Consider the following 16,102-nt stretch of genomic DNA (forward strand, 5'->3'; position numbering starts at 1 on the left):
GTGTGTGTGTGTGTGTGTGTGTGTGTGTGTGTGTGTGTGTGTGTGTGTGGCGGATGCTTTTTTGGGAGCAGAAGAGTTTCAAGGGAGAATGAGAGAAGATTATGAAGGGTGAAAACAACAAAAATTTGTTGTATTACACGTTTGAAACTGATATTCCCATTCTACAGATATGGAAACAGAGGCTTAGTTGTCATGAAGACAGATTTGAGATTCCAACTCAGATTTACCTACTTTAAGGACTCTCTTCTGCTTCCTTCCTGAAATAGTAAGATTTTATATTACAGAAGGCTCCAGTTCCCGTCAGGTATTGAATCGTACCATTCTTCCCCCAACCCCTTTCTCTTTCTTTAAAAATGTGACAAACATTGTTTCTCAGCTTAGGCTTCATCTGCTTTTGTGAATCAGGCTTCATTGTAAGACGTAGTAAAGGGACCCTTCACATGCATTTACCATTATCCAGGGGTGCATTGTTCATTATTCTTCTAAGAGTTCATTGCCAAGAAAGTAATATGATTATCACATAGCACATATGTTTTTCAGATACTAAAGAAACTCTAAGAAAAACTGACATAGTTATAAAATATATTATGAAATATGTTTATTTATTGACAGCAGGATAATTTTTTTCTTGCTATCTTAAAGAACTTTTATCACCCTTATTCTTTGTCCTTTAGGAGATCCGTCACTTCCCACATTCCCATTAAGCACTGTGAGCATGCAGTTGATCTTGGTGCCCGGAGCTTTGTGAAATCACTAAGATTCAATCTAGTTTGTTACTTTGAACTAAATGTTCTTTGCTTGTGTCCATAAGATGAAGAGTTACTCAAAGAAAGAAGGAACAGTGCTAGGTGAACCAAGAAAGGCGTGACTCAAAAAACCACGTTAGGAAATGATTAGAATCTTGACCAGATGACACTTATCTTAATGTGTTCAAAATATTGATGCAATTATTTTTGTAATTCACAGTAAAATTCACATGTAGTGCTATAGGCCTTTAATCCTAGCTCTGAGGCTTGGTCTACATAGGGAGTACCAGTCCAGACTATATAAAGAGATCCCCCATCTCAAAATAAATTAATGAAATAAAACTTTAAATTGCTGACTTTAGTTGTTTATTAACTAAATGAACTGAAATATTCCAACCAATATAGAAGATTGAAACCAAATATGAATATGAGCTCTGTTTATTTAGTTTCTCTGAGCTTAGTCTCTCAGTATATAAAGAGATCATGAAGCCAGTTGAGTCCAAAAGATACCATGTTTAATTTTACATAAGTAAATAAATCTGTAATGTGATATACTATGAACAAACATTCAAATACTTCAGAAGCAAAGGTTAGGAAAGCAGTTGACATCTAATTTAACTATGACATGAACCTGGCTGAAAATTGTAATCATTAAAACAATTACTCAAAACAAAACAAAAAACCCCACAACTTTGTTCATACTTTGCTATTCCTGGTACAGTTTCCTTTGCTGAAAACCACACATTTAAAGCATGTTTCACTTATTCTTCTCTCTGTACTGGTGAAGCTTTTATGCCCACATTTACCTTTTTGTTTGCATATTTGAAAATGCCAGCAAATACTCTGGAGAAGTATACACTATATCAGAAATTTATCGGATTCATCAAATGGCAGGTGGTTTTGAATTTTGTTTCCAAAAAGGAAACCTGAGGGGTATTTTATATTAAAGGTTTTATTCCCCTTTGGTACAAAAATGCAAATTATTTGCTTTTGCTAAAAAAAAAAAAATCCATGAAACATTTTTCCTCTTATTATTTCCCCCAGGAGTAGAATTTCACTATTATTCATAATTGTAAATGCAGTTGACATTTTGAAGTTTATGTCCATGGGACTAAGATAGTGGATATTTTGGGGATGTCAAGTGCAGGAAAATCTAGCTTCCCTTTGTTATGCATTTGAACCTATCATATGTTAACTGGATTAACATAAATGGCCATCTCAGATTTGTTACTCTTCTTTTTCGGAAAGAAGACTAGGGAGTAAAAATAAAATAAAATAAAATTATGTCATAGTTGAAAAATAAAGACAGATATGTTCAAGGAAACAATTTGTGAACTAAACCATGTTTCAACACAATTGATTGTTAACACTGTAAAATGGGAAATACTTGAAAAAAGGAAGACCTTGTCCTTTCAGTTACAAATGACAGTATCCCCACAGGGTTCAGGGTTTTAATGATGTGTTGGACCTGATTATTTGTCTGCTATCGAATCAGTGTTCACACTGATAAATTACAGCCAAAGACTGGAGCATACCTTTGGAATCCATTTCAGTCTACCATAGAGGGGTAGAATTAGGACATCTGCTCTCCATAGTAAAATTCCATGCAATTAAGCCCAGAGAAAAGAAGCCTCTACATTGGAATAGGGAAGTGAATCAGACAGACACTAAAATGTCTAATGTATCTAGCTGCCTTTGAATAATTGGTCAGCTTTTGCCACCTGTGTTCATGAGCATAGAGGTGTGTGGTGCCATCACACTTTATCTATAAACAACTGCCTAGATTGTCCAAAGAATAATCGCAACATTGTGAAAAACTACGACCCAGATTGTGCCAAGGAATGGGATGAAATGCATGGCACAGCAGTGGAGAGGAAATGGAAAGTGCATTGTTATATGAATCTCACCTAGGAAGCCATTCTGACCAGTACAATTGGCATGTAATAGATGAGCTGGTAGGGCCCATCAATGTGCTTCCCGAACCTCGTTTCCTCAGGCCCCCAAACCACACTCCAGGCAAACAGACACACAGCTGTATGTGCTTGGCAAATAGCTACACATTTTGATGTTCAGTGGCTCTCAAAAGCCACCAAATGCAATTCTAGCTTGGAAACATTTGGAAAACCACTGCTGTTCATGTTACCTTTGTTTCTTCCTGACAGACAGTTGAAGGTGACTTTCCCTTGTACAATCCTGCCTGCCGTTAGCAATTTTCCCAAATTAAATACCATATTTTGTACTTGATAGGCACAGCTGCAGCTGGTACCAAGGGCAAATCCACCTGCGTAGTACTCTGATCATTTTTATATTGAATACTTTATTTAGAACCCAGTTTTACAAAAAAAAAAGTGAGAAATTGTGAGAACCAATTTTGAGAGCAATGAATTCTTGAATGCTACTGTGTGCTGAGAAAAATCAAATGACTTTGCTTCCCATGGCAGTAATATAACCCCAGCTTTAAACATCCTACTCTTACACCTAATACATTGCGTTATCTACCTGTGTGAACTCTGCAGACATTTGTTTCTGAACTTTATCATAAGCTGAGTCAGTACTTGTAGAAAGTGGGAGGACTCTGCCTGGAGACTGGGGTAGGTAACATCTTTGTTTTGGATATACTACTGGATTTCTCAGCGTCTGCACTGTTTTGTCTATCATGTGAACACATGTGAATATATGGGTAATCTATCTTCAGGGCACCAGAAGTTGTTCAGATTAATGGCTGCAAAGACATGCATATGAACTCAACACAGAAGACAACATCATTTCAGGGAATATTAGTTTGATACTTTGGGTAACACTGCTTGAACAATAGAGCTCATGGGCAGTCACCATTTCTAAAAGTTGTGACACAAGGAACATCTCTCTGAAGAGTTCTACCAGAGCAGGGGATTCTGGGTTCAGTGAGTTGTTGTGTCTTTTACACTTTCTCTCATTGCTCCTTCTAATCCAAATTACATTGGCATAGAAAAGAATTGAAAGGTCCTTGTTAGCACTGTGTCTCAAATCTAGTTGACCTTATGTATCCAATGGCTTTTCTTTGCTTCTTTGATTTCTGTTCAACAGTCTCTTCCTGTTCTTTGTTCATGAACCTTCTCAGTCTGGATACCCTGCATTTCCTTTTGTTAGATTTCTCGGTATTTGGTGATGAAAAGTGTCTCTGAAGAAGGGAGAGAAGAAAGAAATAAAATTAAATGTGTTTTGTGTTTTTAAAAATAATGTGTTTAATTTATTCTTTGAAAGTTTCATACACTGTATTTTGATTATATTCATCCTTCTCCACCAGGTCATCACAGATTTTCCCCTACTATCTAGCTTTTTGTTTTCATCTTCTCGCTTCTAAACACACACACATGAATACACATGCACACAAACTCACACACAAATACGTATTGACTGATCTGCCCTGGTGTATGAGCAATTTACCAGTAATCACTCTTTAAAGATAAGCTACAATCCTCTTCCAGCAGCTCTGAAACACCAATAGAGTCTCAACCATGCTAGGGATTTTAAACTTATATCCCCTTTTCCATGCTGAAACTGTCATAATTCCTGTGAGCTGACATGTGTCTCCTCTTTTTGTGCCTCAAAAACACTGTTTCTTTGTAGCCGTTCCTCACTTCTAGCTCTTTAAATCTTTCCTTTTCTGCCAAGATCTCTGAACCTTGAGGGGAGAGATATGATGCAGACATCCTATTTATGATTTGGCATTCCAAAGTCTCTTATTCTATGCATACTTATCATCTTGAGCTTTTGTGTTAATTACCATCTACTGCAAGAAGTTTCTGTGACAAGGGTTGGACACTGTAATAATGTGTGGTCATAGTAATAAGTTATTAAGAATTGTTTTATTTCTATGTCACATTAGCTAAATAATAGAAATAAGTTTAATAAGTAATAGTAGGGCCCATGTCCTATCCAGCAATAGATTCTGGATCTCAAAAGTGTGAAGTATGGATTCCACATTATAGAATGTGCCTTAAATCCCATCAAATTATCATTGGCTACTCCCATAACATTCATGCCACTATTATACCAGTGAGCGTATCTTGCCAGGTAGGTCATTGTTGTTTTTTGCAAGTTTATTGCTGGGTGAGACTGATGATAATTTTTTCCCTCTGGTTGCATGAATGGCAACTTCTAACTTTATGAACACTAGCTAATCGGGATGTAACTCCCATCTGAGATCGTGTTAGATGTCTCTATGTTCATTGACCTAAGTATGTAATATATTTAGCTACAGGGTCTTACTCTCAAGTTATGGAAGATAACCAATAGGTTTGTGTTGCAAAGATTACATCTTTTGACTCTCCTCTTATAAGACAACTCACTCTCTGCTGTAAGAAATTTCTATTCCTGAAATATTGGCTTCTCTGCTGTTCTCCAACTTCTGATAAATTACTTTCTTTTTTGAGCATTTCAGGTACTGCTTCTAAGTTTCTGTTTGCTATGTCTTTCGTTCAACCCTCTGGTGGCTGTTTAATGAAGTTTTGTTTTAGATAGTCCTCAGTTTGGGAAACTTAGTTACACCATCTTTCTTAGTCTTTTGACATCTTAAAGGAGGCACATAGTACAATTTTTACTATGATAGGATAAAAGGGTAGATTTCTAAATCTACTCTGAAAAGACAAAGTGGAGATTATAGTCATGATAAGATAAAAAGGTAGATTATTGAATCTACTTTTCAAAAGCAACTACTAGTTTTAAATATTTTACATTGGATGGACTTTTGTATATTGTGTACAAATCTTGTATATTTTTTACAAATTTAAGATGTATTTTGCTAAAATGTAGTAAATGTAGTGAATAAAATCACTAATCTTATTCAAAGTATTGTACTTATATAGCTCATTTAATAATGTAATGAAAATTTCTAGTTCTTGAAAGTTATTATTACCAATTACGTAGGATAAGAAGAAAAATGCAGGTTAGTAATTAGTCACAATTAAATTGTAGTCATTACAATTAAACTTGTAGTCATATTAGGTATGTTTTTAAGGTCAAATAGAGATAGACAGGTCATCTTCAAATACTCCAGAGATCCACGGAATATGGCATTTAAGATGTTTTAATAATGTAAGTTCTTTTTTATTATTTCAATGAGACATGTCTACTTCTGGCAGTACCAATCTACTTAAGAGACGACAATGGGCTTCAAAGAAGCTCAACATAGAGTTTGCCTTTTTTCTGGCATAAGTAATCCCCTGGGCAAGAAAATTCCTTTGATCCAACTGCTGACAGTATGCTGTCTTAATTGGAAAAGCAAGGCACACAAAAAAGTGACTGCCAAATCTTTTCAAGAAAAGGCAGGAGAGTCCTTCAAAAATCCTGCTTCATGAAAAGTCTGTTAAACATTCTAGGCCTTTGGGTTGAAGATGGATGCCCCACTATTGCAGAAGAACTTTGGATAACTGTCCTGATAACCAACTCTTTCTGCCATTTCTCATACTTTTTGGAAGTTGCTTGCTTATGCTTCCTGCTTACTCAGTTAATATTATTTCCTTCTTGGGTCTCTGAGGTAGTGGAAGACTAGATAGCTATAGTTACAGTTTTTCTTGTTTATAAAACTAAGAAAAGAAATTCACTAAAGAAGTATAAAGTGTATGAGGTTGAGAGATATCAATAGATAATTTTAGATGATAATGCAGGTTACGATAAAAAGTAAATTAGGTACAAGACTTTGGACTGACCACCATAAGATAGATAATGTAGCAATCTCTCTGAATTTGCCATATGCAAAGGGACCAGACCTTGTTTATGTACTTATTGTTTATATATATTTCATATAATTGTTGTACTTATTGTATATAGTTTTCTTATGTTAGTTATAACCATTTTTATATGAGACAAAATGGGCAAATATAGTGATATTTTGTTTATTATCTAAGAAATAAAGTTCTCCTGAAGATAAGAGTGCAAAGCTAGCCACACTAGTCAGCTATATAGACCAGGCCACACCTTTTATCCCAGCAGCTACACTAGTTAACAATAGAAGTTAGTTGTTGGCTGTGCACAGCTTTAATACCAGCACTGGAAAGGAATACAAGGTGGGATGAGGCAGGAATTCACTTTTTTATTGTCTGAAGTTTTTGCAAAGGTTAGAACTGTCTAGTGGTTGGCTGCTTTGCTTCTCTGATTTTTCAGCTTGAACCCCAATATCTCTCTCTAGGTTTTTATTAGTCATGTTAAACTCTGATACCACATAATACTTTTATGAAGAAGCTCAGTAACAAAGGTAAATAGCCTAATTTATGTTATTAGCTATGATCATTCAGCCATCTAAGTTCATGTAGATATAGTCTAAAAACATGTCTTTTTAAAAATAAGCATCTCCGAACCCTGTCTGATCTTATATTATAAATGGCATTTGATAGAGCATTTGTGTGGTCTTGAAGCGTGAGTATTAGAACCTCAGAAAGAATAATTGGAGTTCAATCTGAAGATCTGAAAAGCAAAGCAACCAGTCACTGACTCTTAACTTGACTTCAGACAGAAATGGCAATCCTGCCTCCAGGAATCTCAGAATGAGACTGTGCATTGAGAGTTGTTTTCTCCCATTTTATAATCCTCTCTAGGGCTGGGATTAAAGGCATACACCACTGTGATTAAAGGCATGCACTGCCCGGTTTCTATGGTAACTAGTATGGCTACTGGGATTAAAGGTGCATGTCATTATGGCTACTGGGGACTAAAAGTGTGTGCTACCATTACCTGATCTGTAAAGCTGACCAGTGGGATTGTTTTACTCTCTCATCTTCAGAGATGCTTTATTTTAAAAATACAATTGAAATCCCACTACGTTGTCTAATTGCTTTATGTATATCTACCCACTTATTTTCAACAGCCAATGAATCTGCTTAAGTCCACACTACAAGTAAATGGTGGAAGTAGTGTTTGGGTTCATGTGGTCAGGCCACAGGGAAGGCAGGTCATTTGACAAACAGGATTATACTGTAGGAGGAATTGATGTAGTTGATATGCAGAGGACATAAACACATACACAAACATGCACACATACCCCCCACACACACACACAGAGAGAGAGAGAGAGAGAGAGAGAGAGAGAGAGAGAGAGAGAGAGAGAGAGAGATCTATAGAAAAAGAAGAGTGCTCCAAATGGGAGGAACTGCCTATTACAATGGCAATATATTGCACAGAGAAAGTACAAAGAGCAGCCAAAAGGAGGCACTTAAGTACAGTGTTGGGGATTCTTAGACTGGGGTATGCTGTTTTAATACTTAGATCACTCAAATGAAATAATCACAATAAGATTTTTTTTAAAAAATCACTTAGCATTTATGAAGAGAAAGTTACACCTGCTCCAGGCAGAGGAAGGTGAAAAGGGCTACTCTAAAACCAGGTGCTATTTCAGATTTGCAGTATGACACAGTTGAAGTTCACACATGCCTCACAAACATAAAAATTCAAAGCTTACTGTAAAGTTGCTTTGTGTAGGGTATTCTCAATGATTGATTAAAAGTTACTGGGCATTTTTTTCGTTTGTTTGTTACTTTTTAATTAATATTTTAAATTTTTTTTGGAAGTTGCTACAGGGATGAGGAGTTGATATGGAAAAACTGAGAAAAGATTGGGATTGTGATGCATAATGTGAAATTCCCAAATAATCAATACACATTTATGCTTTTTTTTTTTAAAAAGGAGTTACTCGTCTGTGATCTTAGAGTACAAAGAATAATGTTTTTCTGTGAAAAACTCCAGTTTCCACATATACAAATAAATACTTGTACATGAGCTTTTAATCCTGCAAGCATTTATTTGTTTATATAGTAATAGAAATATTAGTAGTTTGTGGTTGTTTTTATTTTTACTTTTTAATGTGAAAATAAAAGAGCTTGTGATGACTGTTTGAACCTGTTCTCCAAGTTATAATCCTTCCACTCTGATCTCCCAGCACAGCTGGAAGCATCTTTTTATCTATAGAACTCTCTCTTGGAGCTTTGCTCCTGGGGAAAGAAAAATAAATAAATAAATAAAGTGTTCACTACTTTAAATGTTTCTCTTTCCAAGTTCATCATAGTATTCTGCTTTTAGTAAGCACCCTCACACAAGAAAAGTCTGCTTCCTATTTAACCTCAGAAATTTTCTTAAAAAAAAAAAAGAGTTGTTCCAGAATTGTACAAGTGCTATTAAAACATCTATTTGTGCTTTCCAACTTTCTTTCTTTTTCACTTCTACAAAAAGTATGTCTCCATCAAAGTGCACATTTGCAAAATGAACATAGTCCTGACAGTGGAAATAAATTTCAATGTAAATTCATATTGTTCTTCTTCACAGTAAAATGACAGCTTTTTGGAAATCAATGTGCGTAAGACTCTCCAGGGAATCTCACATCTATTATCAATTTCATGCATTGTAAGGCTTTTATTTCCATGTGTCTCACCCCCATTTTAGATTTTTTTTTTTTTTTGTCTCTCAGTATTAGCCATGAACTTTGGGCTCCCAGGAGCTCATCTTAGCCTCCTCCTGAGTCAACGAAATACTAATATGGGGCTATGTAATTGAATTTTTGACATAAGCAAAAATGTTGTAAAAAAGATAAGAGAAAGAATTACATTAATAGATATTTAAAGAAAGGAAGCAGATGGTCTCTTTGTGAAGATGTTCAGACAAAGCCAAAAGATGACAGATGGTTTATACATATGTGATGTGTTGACGATGGCAACCAAAGCTGGTGGGGCAGAGTGGACAGGGTTCCAGCTTTTCATAAAATTCTGGAATTTGTACCAGAGGATGAAAGCATTGCAGACTAAATGAAAATATAGTCAAACTATTAAAAATGTGGCATCCTCACTTTATCTTTTTTCACCTCTCATGTATATTTTATCGTTCCATCAACAAGTCCATTATTTAAAGTAAATTGTTGCAAAGGAAGGCTTCAAATATGAGGGCAACAGAACACATAGAACACAAACATCTCAGCCAGAACCCAAGTAAATCAATGTAGATGAAGGTTAGATTTTTTTTTTCTGTAATATTTGCTCAGCTTTGTTTCTATTGTTTAACAAATAAAACCCTAAAAACAGTGAGGACGTGCCAACTCATTTTCTTCTTTAAACACATGGTGATAATTTTCCCGACTTGGAGAAAATGCAAGAATGCTTTTAGAACATAGTAGTTCTTTCCATGTTGAAAGAAGTTATCAGGGTTTTTTTTAAAGCATGATCACATTAGGCAATTTTTGGGACATATACTTAAAGAATCCACTACACTATAGGATTAGAAGTCTCTCTACCTCTCTCATAGTTTTCTTATTCCCATCTTCAGTCTCGATGGTCAATGACAATCACATTATTATTTTTGTATATATTTAGCACGTTTCTTCTGTCATTTTCTGGTGTAGGAAGTCCTTCTGTCTATGTGTTTTTTTATTGATTAATGAATAAATCTGTTTCAGTCAGTTGCTTAGCAGAATAGAGGTAGGCAGGAAAACTAAACTGAATGCTGGGAGAAAGAAAGCAGAGTCAGGGAGAAGTCATGGAGACAGACATGCTGGAACTTTGTTGTGATAAAATATAAAATAATAGAAATGAGTTAACCAAAAAGATAAAAGGTAGCTAATAAGAAGGTAGAGCTAATAAAGAAGGTAGAGCTAATAGGCCAAGCTGTGATTTAATTTAAACAGTTTCTGTGTGATTATTTTGGGAGTCTGGGTGGCCGGGAAATGAATGAGCAGCCTCTTCACTACAATATTCTATGAAGTTTTTTGACTATGTATTCCTAAATTTGAATATATGGATTTTATTTAAGCTCTAATTTAGTATTTTGTGCATTAGCTTTTCTCCATGTCAGTTAGGCTTGTACCTAGAAATCCATCTCTTTCAGATAAACAATGGAATGCTTCATAATGTGAAAGCATTACCATCTGTTTGTAGATTAGCTTTTTTCACTTTTAAAAGTTGACTACCAAGCATGTTTCCAATATGCAGACACATTTATAGTCATGTACAGAATAATTTACCATGAACTTGCTTAAAAAATACAAAATAGGAATTTTTGCAATAAACATGGAAAGATATTTATACTTTCTGATTAACATTTTCTAACCAGAATTTTCTGAGAGCACTATAAGATCATTTTGTATAAAAAGACAACATCAAACCTGATTTTTAGACATGTATTTTTTTAATTTTTATGACCTTTATTGGGAGTATTTTGTAGCCTCTAGTAGCCTGGAATATGTGTGGATACTCCTGCCTTAGTGTTGCCCCTGTGCTGCACTAACAGGCTCATGGACATTCCCCTGTAAAATTTGGAGTATATTTTTATGTTTTATTTTCTATTTAATTCTTTTCATACAATGTATTTTGATTGTGATTTTCCCTCCCCCAAGTTCTTCTAGACCCTCCCTGCCAATCAAACTTCATGTTCACATTCTCCTCCCCCCTCTAAAAAAAGTTAAACAAAAAGTTAATAAGAAAAAAAAATACTAAAATGAAACAGAAAACAGAAACCACAGAGTGTCTTTTGTGTTGGTCAGCTATTCCTAGAGGTAGTCAACCTGGTTGTTTTAAGTGTTAGTTGGCAGGATATTTGGGAATGGTGCCTGATAGTGAAAAGTGAGTGTAATTAGTGTTCTTACAGCATTGCCTTTGTACTGTGCTTTGAGCTGGAATCTTGCAGGTCTTAGCTTTTCTCTTGTGAATGAGAGAAAGCTTCATAAGCAATGCCTCTACCTCTTACTGACAACATTGCTGTCTCTTCCAGCTTGGGTCTTCTCAGACTGAATATTCTGTGTTTCTTTAGTTTCATCTCCCTAGCTGAGTTATCTCTCATTTTCATGCCTCTCTTTTGTTTGCATTGTTTGTTTCTGTTTGTCTGTTTGTGTTTAGAATAATGTAGAAACATCACAGTTACAAATGCAGTAAAATAAAATCAGAACGGTTTGCAAAGTCTCCCAGAAAAAGTAATCTTATATCATCTGCTCACCTACTTCAAAAATTAGGATACCATGGAACAATTTTTTTTTTTTTCGAGATAGGGTTTCTCTGTGGTTTTGGAGCCTGTCCAGGAACTAGCTCTGTAGACCAGGCTGGTCTTGAACCATGGAACAATTTTTAAAAGGTCATCTCTCTTTTTCCAAAACACCTACATATGTATTCATCATTACTAGATTTACAGTTCAAGGTTATGTTTTATCTCCTTTGTCATTACATCTTATCAGAAATTTGTGAATATATTAATTGTATACAAAATAACAACACTTTAATGTTTAATAATTTAAAAACATAAATTTCTCATAATGTGATTAATAACATAAGAGATATAACCTTTAAGCAACAATAATTAAGTATATTATCATATAATATGAGAGATAAGTTGATTTCTTTTGTTACAAATCCATGGACCTTTTTTACAAGTATGGATGATTCTAGAGCTTTTAAATCATTCATATTAAATGAGTTCAGTTATTTCCCCCAAGTAGAAAGGTTTATGACTTTTTTGTTGTTGTTTGCTCTCTTGTTTTTACAATTTTGTGTATTTGGGGTTATTGTTTTTTTAATCAGGTCTTACTGTGGAACTCTCTCTGACCTCAAATCTCAGTGTTCCTTCCTCTGTTTCAGAAGTGGTGGAATTGCATGGCCCACTCCATCTGACTTTGATTCTAGACTCACACTCACAAGCAACTTCTCTGAGTCAGGTATGGTGCCAATAACATTCATAGTGCATTATTGTACTAAAATACCAGGAAAGTTTTTGAGAATACAACTTGGAAAGAAACTATCAGCTGTATTATGTAGAGACCAAACTTCTTGTATTTGAAGTTTTAAACTGCTGTAACTAGTACTTTAGGGATGGAGAAGTGGCATGGGATTAAAGGCTAGGTTCACAGTAACAACAAAGTAGCACTACATATGGTCATATGTATTCACTCAAGAGACAGTAGGTGGAATTACAAACTGATACTCAATGGCTACTGTCTTTCTCTCACAGTTTCTTAGCTTTCATGTAAGGGTTGGGACTTTGACATTTTCCCTGCCCTGTGGTTTACAAGAAGCTTATGTATTATCTCTTTGCCTTAATTGCTTTATTTAGAGTTCTAGTAATCAACAAAACAGCAATGTCTCTTATTTGTTTGTGTGTGTTTTGTAGCAAAATAAATGTGCTCTCCTGAGCTTTAAAAGAAAATGTGGTTTTCTTCAACAAATCTGAGAGAGCTGTATAACCTTCACTAATGAATAGAGCTGTATTTCCATCAAACTGACTTCGTATCATTGTTCATTTTGTTTATATAATATCTATGTATCTTTGTTAAATAAGTGAATGTGGGACTTATACAAAAATAATTTAATATATATTCCCAAGCTGACTTCCTCTTAAATTTTTATCACTTTATATTTTTAGACGTATAGTGATATTCAATAATTATTTGACTATACCAACATTTTCTGCATTAATGCTTTTTATTTAAAACTCTTTACCCTGGGAGAGAAAGTTAATTTGCTTAAAATGTTTTATTTTTTTCCAACCTTTTTCTTGCTGATTTGAATTTTAATCTTTGGATATTTTAATCACTGCCTATTTGTTTATCCCATTTACAAAATAAAGATATATTTACTAAACATTTTACCATTGCTGAGCTTTATTATTAATTTTAAAAAAAATAGTTTCTATCCGATACTTTTCATTGTTATTATAACTGATAAAACCTTCATAAATTTTCACTTTGCTTACTTACAGCTTTTTGCATACTAATTGTTTTCTGTAATCCCATAAAGCTGTGTATGATAAAGTTTGTGTGTATGTTTATATATAATTTAAAATAATAGTACTGTTATTCAGAATCTTAGTGCATCAGAGAGTTTATATAGCTCATACCTTTTATGCCCAGTTCACAGAGTGCTCCCCAAAACCAACTAGGAGACTGAGTTTTGTATGTAAGAGCAAAGAGCCTATATTCTTACAGAAGTTTGCAAACTCAGACTCTCAGAGTGTATGCAATGTGTGATTGGAGAACCCCTACCTCAGTTGGGGTTGGGATTCTATAGTAGCAAGGGTAGAGATGAGGGATTTCTGATGTTTAGGACCCCTGATTAGCTGACAATTGTATAGGAGTATCCTGGTGAAAAGCAATGGATGCGTGATGGCAGGTGAGCCTGTCTACAATGGTTCAAATGTTAGGAATTTCTTTTGGATGGTCTATTCCTGGGTGGTGCCAGCTATGACAGCTTTGTTTCCTGGACCCCATGTGTGACAGGCCTGCCCTGGACCCCACATGGCTTGGGTCCCATTATGTGTGGCTAGGCTGCCCTTGGCCCCACAATACTATGTGTGTGTGTAAACATTCAAAAATAAAAACATGGTCAGTGGAATACAAGGACTTTTTAATGTTTGGGGCTATCTCTTCTGAGTGGATCAGAGCCCTCAGTTGAAGAACTGCCAGGATGTGTATCTTCAGTCTGTTCCTTAATGATGATTCCCCTATTGTTAGTATTTCCTGCTCCTTCTGTTCGACTTATTAAAGATTCACTTGTTTTATTTTATGTGCATTAGTGTTTTGCCTGCATATCTATCTATATCTCTATCTATTATCTATCTGTCTGTCTGTCTGTCTGTCTGTCTGTCTATCTACCTATCTATCGATTGATCAATGTACACGACATGTTTCCCTAGCATCTGCAGAAGTCAGCAGATCTCTGGAATGTAGTTGTGGTTGGTTGTGAGCCCCCATGTGGATGCTGGGAATGAAACCTAGGTCCTCTATAAGCAGCAAGTATTTTTAACCAGTAAGCCTCCAGGCACCAGCTATACTTGTTAACCACAAGTTGAATCATTCTACCTTTGGAGTATGTTTCTTTTACTTGACTGAGATACAGAGGGAATTGAACCAACTTCCCTAGTCTGCTAAAATGCACATTCCATGAATGCTTTTTCATTCCTGATGCACCTGTGAATTCTGATGGTATTTCACACATCAGTTTCTCTGTTACCTACATTTTTTATCTTGTCATATTCTGAGTGTTCATAGCCAAGATCCTTTCCTTATCTTTCATCCATATATTTATTTTTATTAACAGTTTAATGATAGTGTGGTTGTTTATACCTATACTCTTATACGTATAGGAAACTGAGCAGAATTGAGGACAGCTGAACTACATGACAATACTGTGGCATAAAGAAAAGGAAGGAAAAAAGGGAAGGGAAGAAAAGGAGAAAGACAAGAAAGGGAAGGGAGTGGTGGGAGGGGAGTTGAGTGGGGGAGGGGAGGAGAGTGGTAGTTGTCTTGTTTGGATCTGCTTTCTCATTATCTTTTATTTCATCAATAGTTTCCTATCTCTCAATGACAATCATTACTTTTTTTGCTATATGAATATATTTATATTCCTTTTTCATACTCCTTGTTTGAGTTCCATCTTGAGTTCGTAAAGGAAGAACTAACTTGTTTGAGTGTTGCATGGCTTTCAAGAGCAGCAGAATTTCTGCTTAGAAACAGTTTTCTTCTCCCCAGCACTGGCAGAGGAATGAAATGAGACATCTGTTTCTTTGCTGGTATCAGCGCATTTAGGAATTGGCAGAATTGTTTGATTGAAAATTTTCTAAATATGATCACAGTGCTTTATAGATTTTCGTCTTTATTTCTGAAGAGCATAAATATGGATTACATTTGCCCTTTAATCATGTGTTTGTGGTTCAAGTAGATTTGCCAGGACTTAGAAGGGTCTGACTACATTAGGATGTTCAGTATATTTTTTGAGGGAAGAAAGTTCAACCCTTCTTAGAAATAAAAATATTTTTTCTTCCTTGGTCATATTCTTTGCAATTTTTCTGGTTTTCACACAATAGAAAACTCTACTATTTTCTCCACCAAGCTACAAAGAAGGCCATTTAAGATTAACATATAAAATGGCAATGTTAAATATCTGATCTCATTGTTGGTACATTATTATTACCATTGCCCTCATTTATTTATCATCTATCTACTTATCTGAAAAGTTTCTGAACTCCTTTTAGCCTCTCCACTGACACAACAATCCAAATCCAATGAAATCAAACTAGGCTAGAAAAAGCCCATGTTTAATGAATAAAAACACCCCCAAATGAATTTCCAGTCACCCTAACCCCAGCCAGAGAGGGGAGAGGAAAGGAAGACCAGAAAACCACTTTGTAGAAGGAGCAGCAGGGCTGTGTCCCACCACCTGGCTAGCTTTACCCGAAATAATTACAAGGAAGCTGTATTCTTTTAAACACTGCTTGGCCCATTAGCTCTAGCCTCTTATTGGCTAACTCTCACATCTTGATTAACACATATCTAATAATTTGTGTAGCACCACAAGGTGGTGGCTTACTGGTAAGATCTTAACCTGCATCTACCTTGGAGAGGAGAGCTATGGCGACTG

The sequence above is a fragment of the Microtus ochrogaster genome, unplaced genomic scaffold, assembly GCF_000317375.1.
Source record: "Microtus ochrogaster isolate Prairie Vole_2 unplaced genomic scaffold, MicOch1.0 UNK1, whole genome shotgun sequence".
NCBI lineage: Eukaryota > Metazoa > Chordata > Mammalia > Rodentia > Cricetidae > Microtus > Microtus ochrogaster.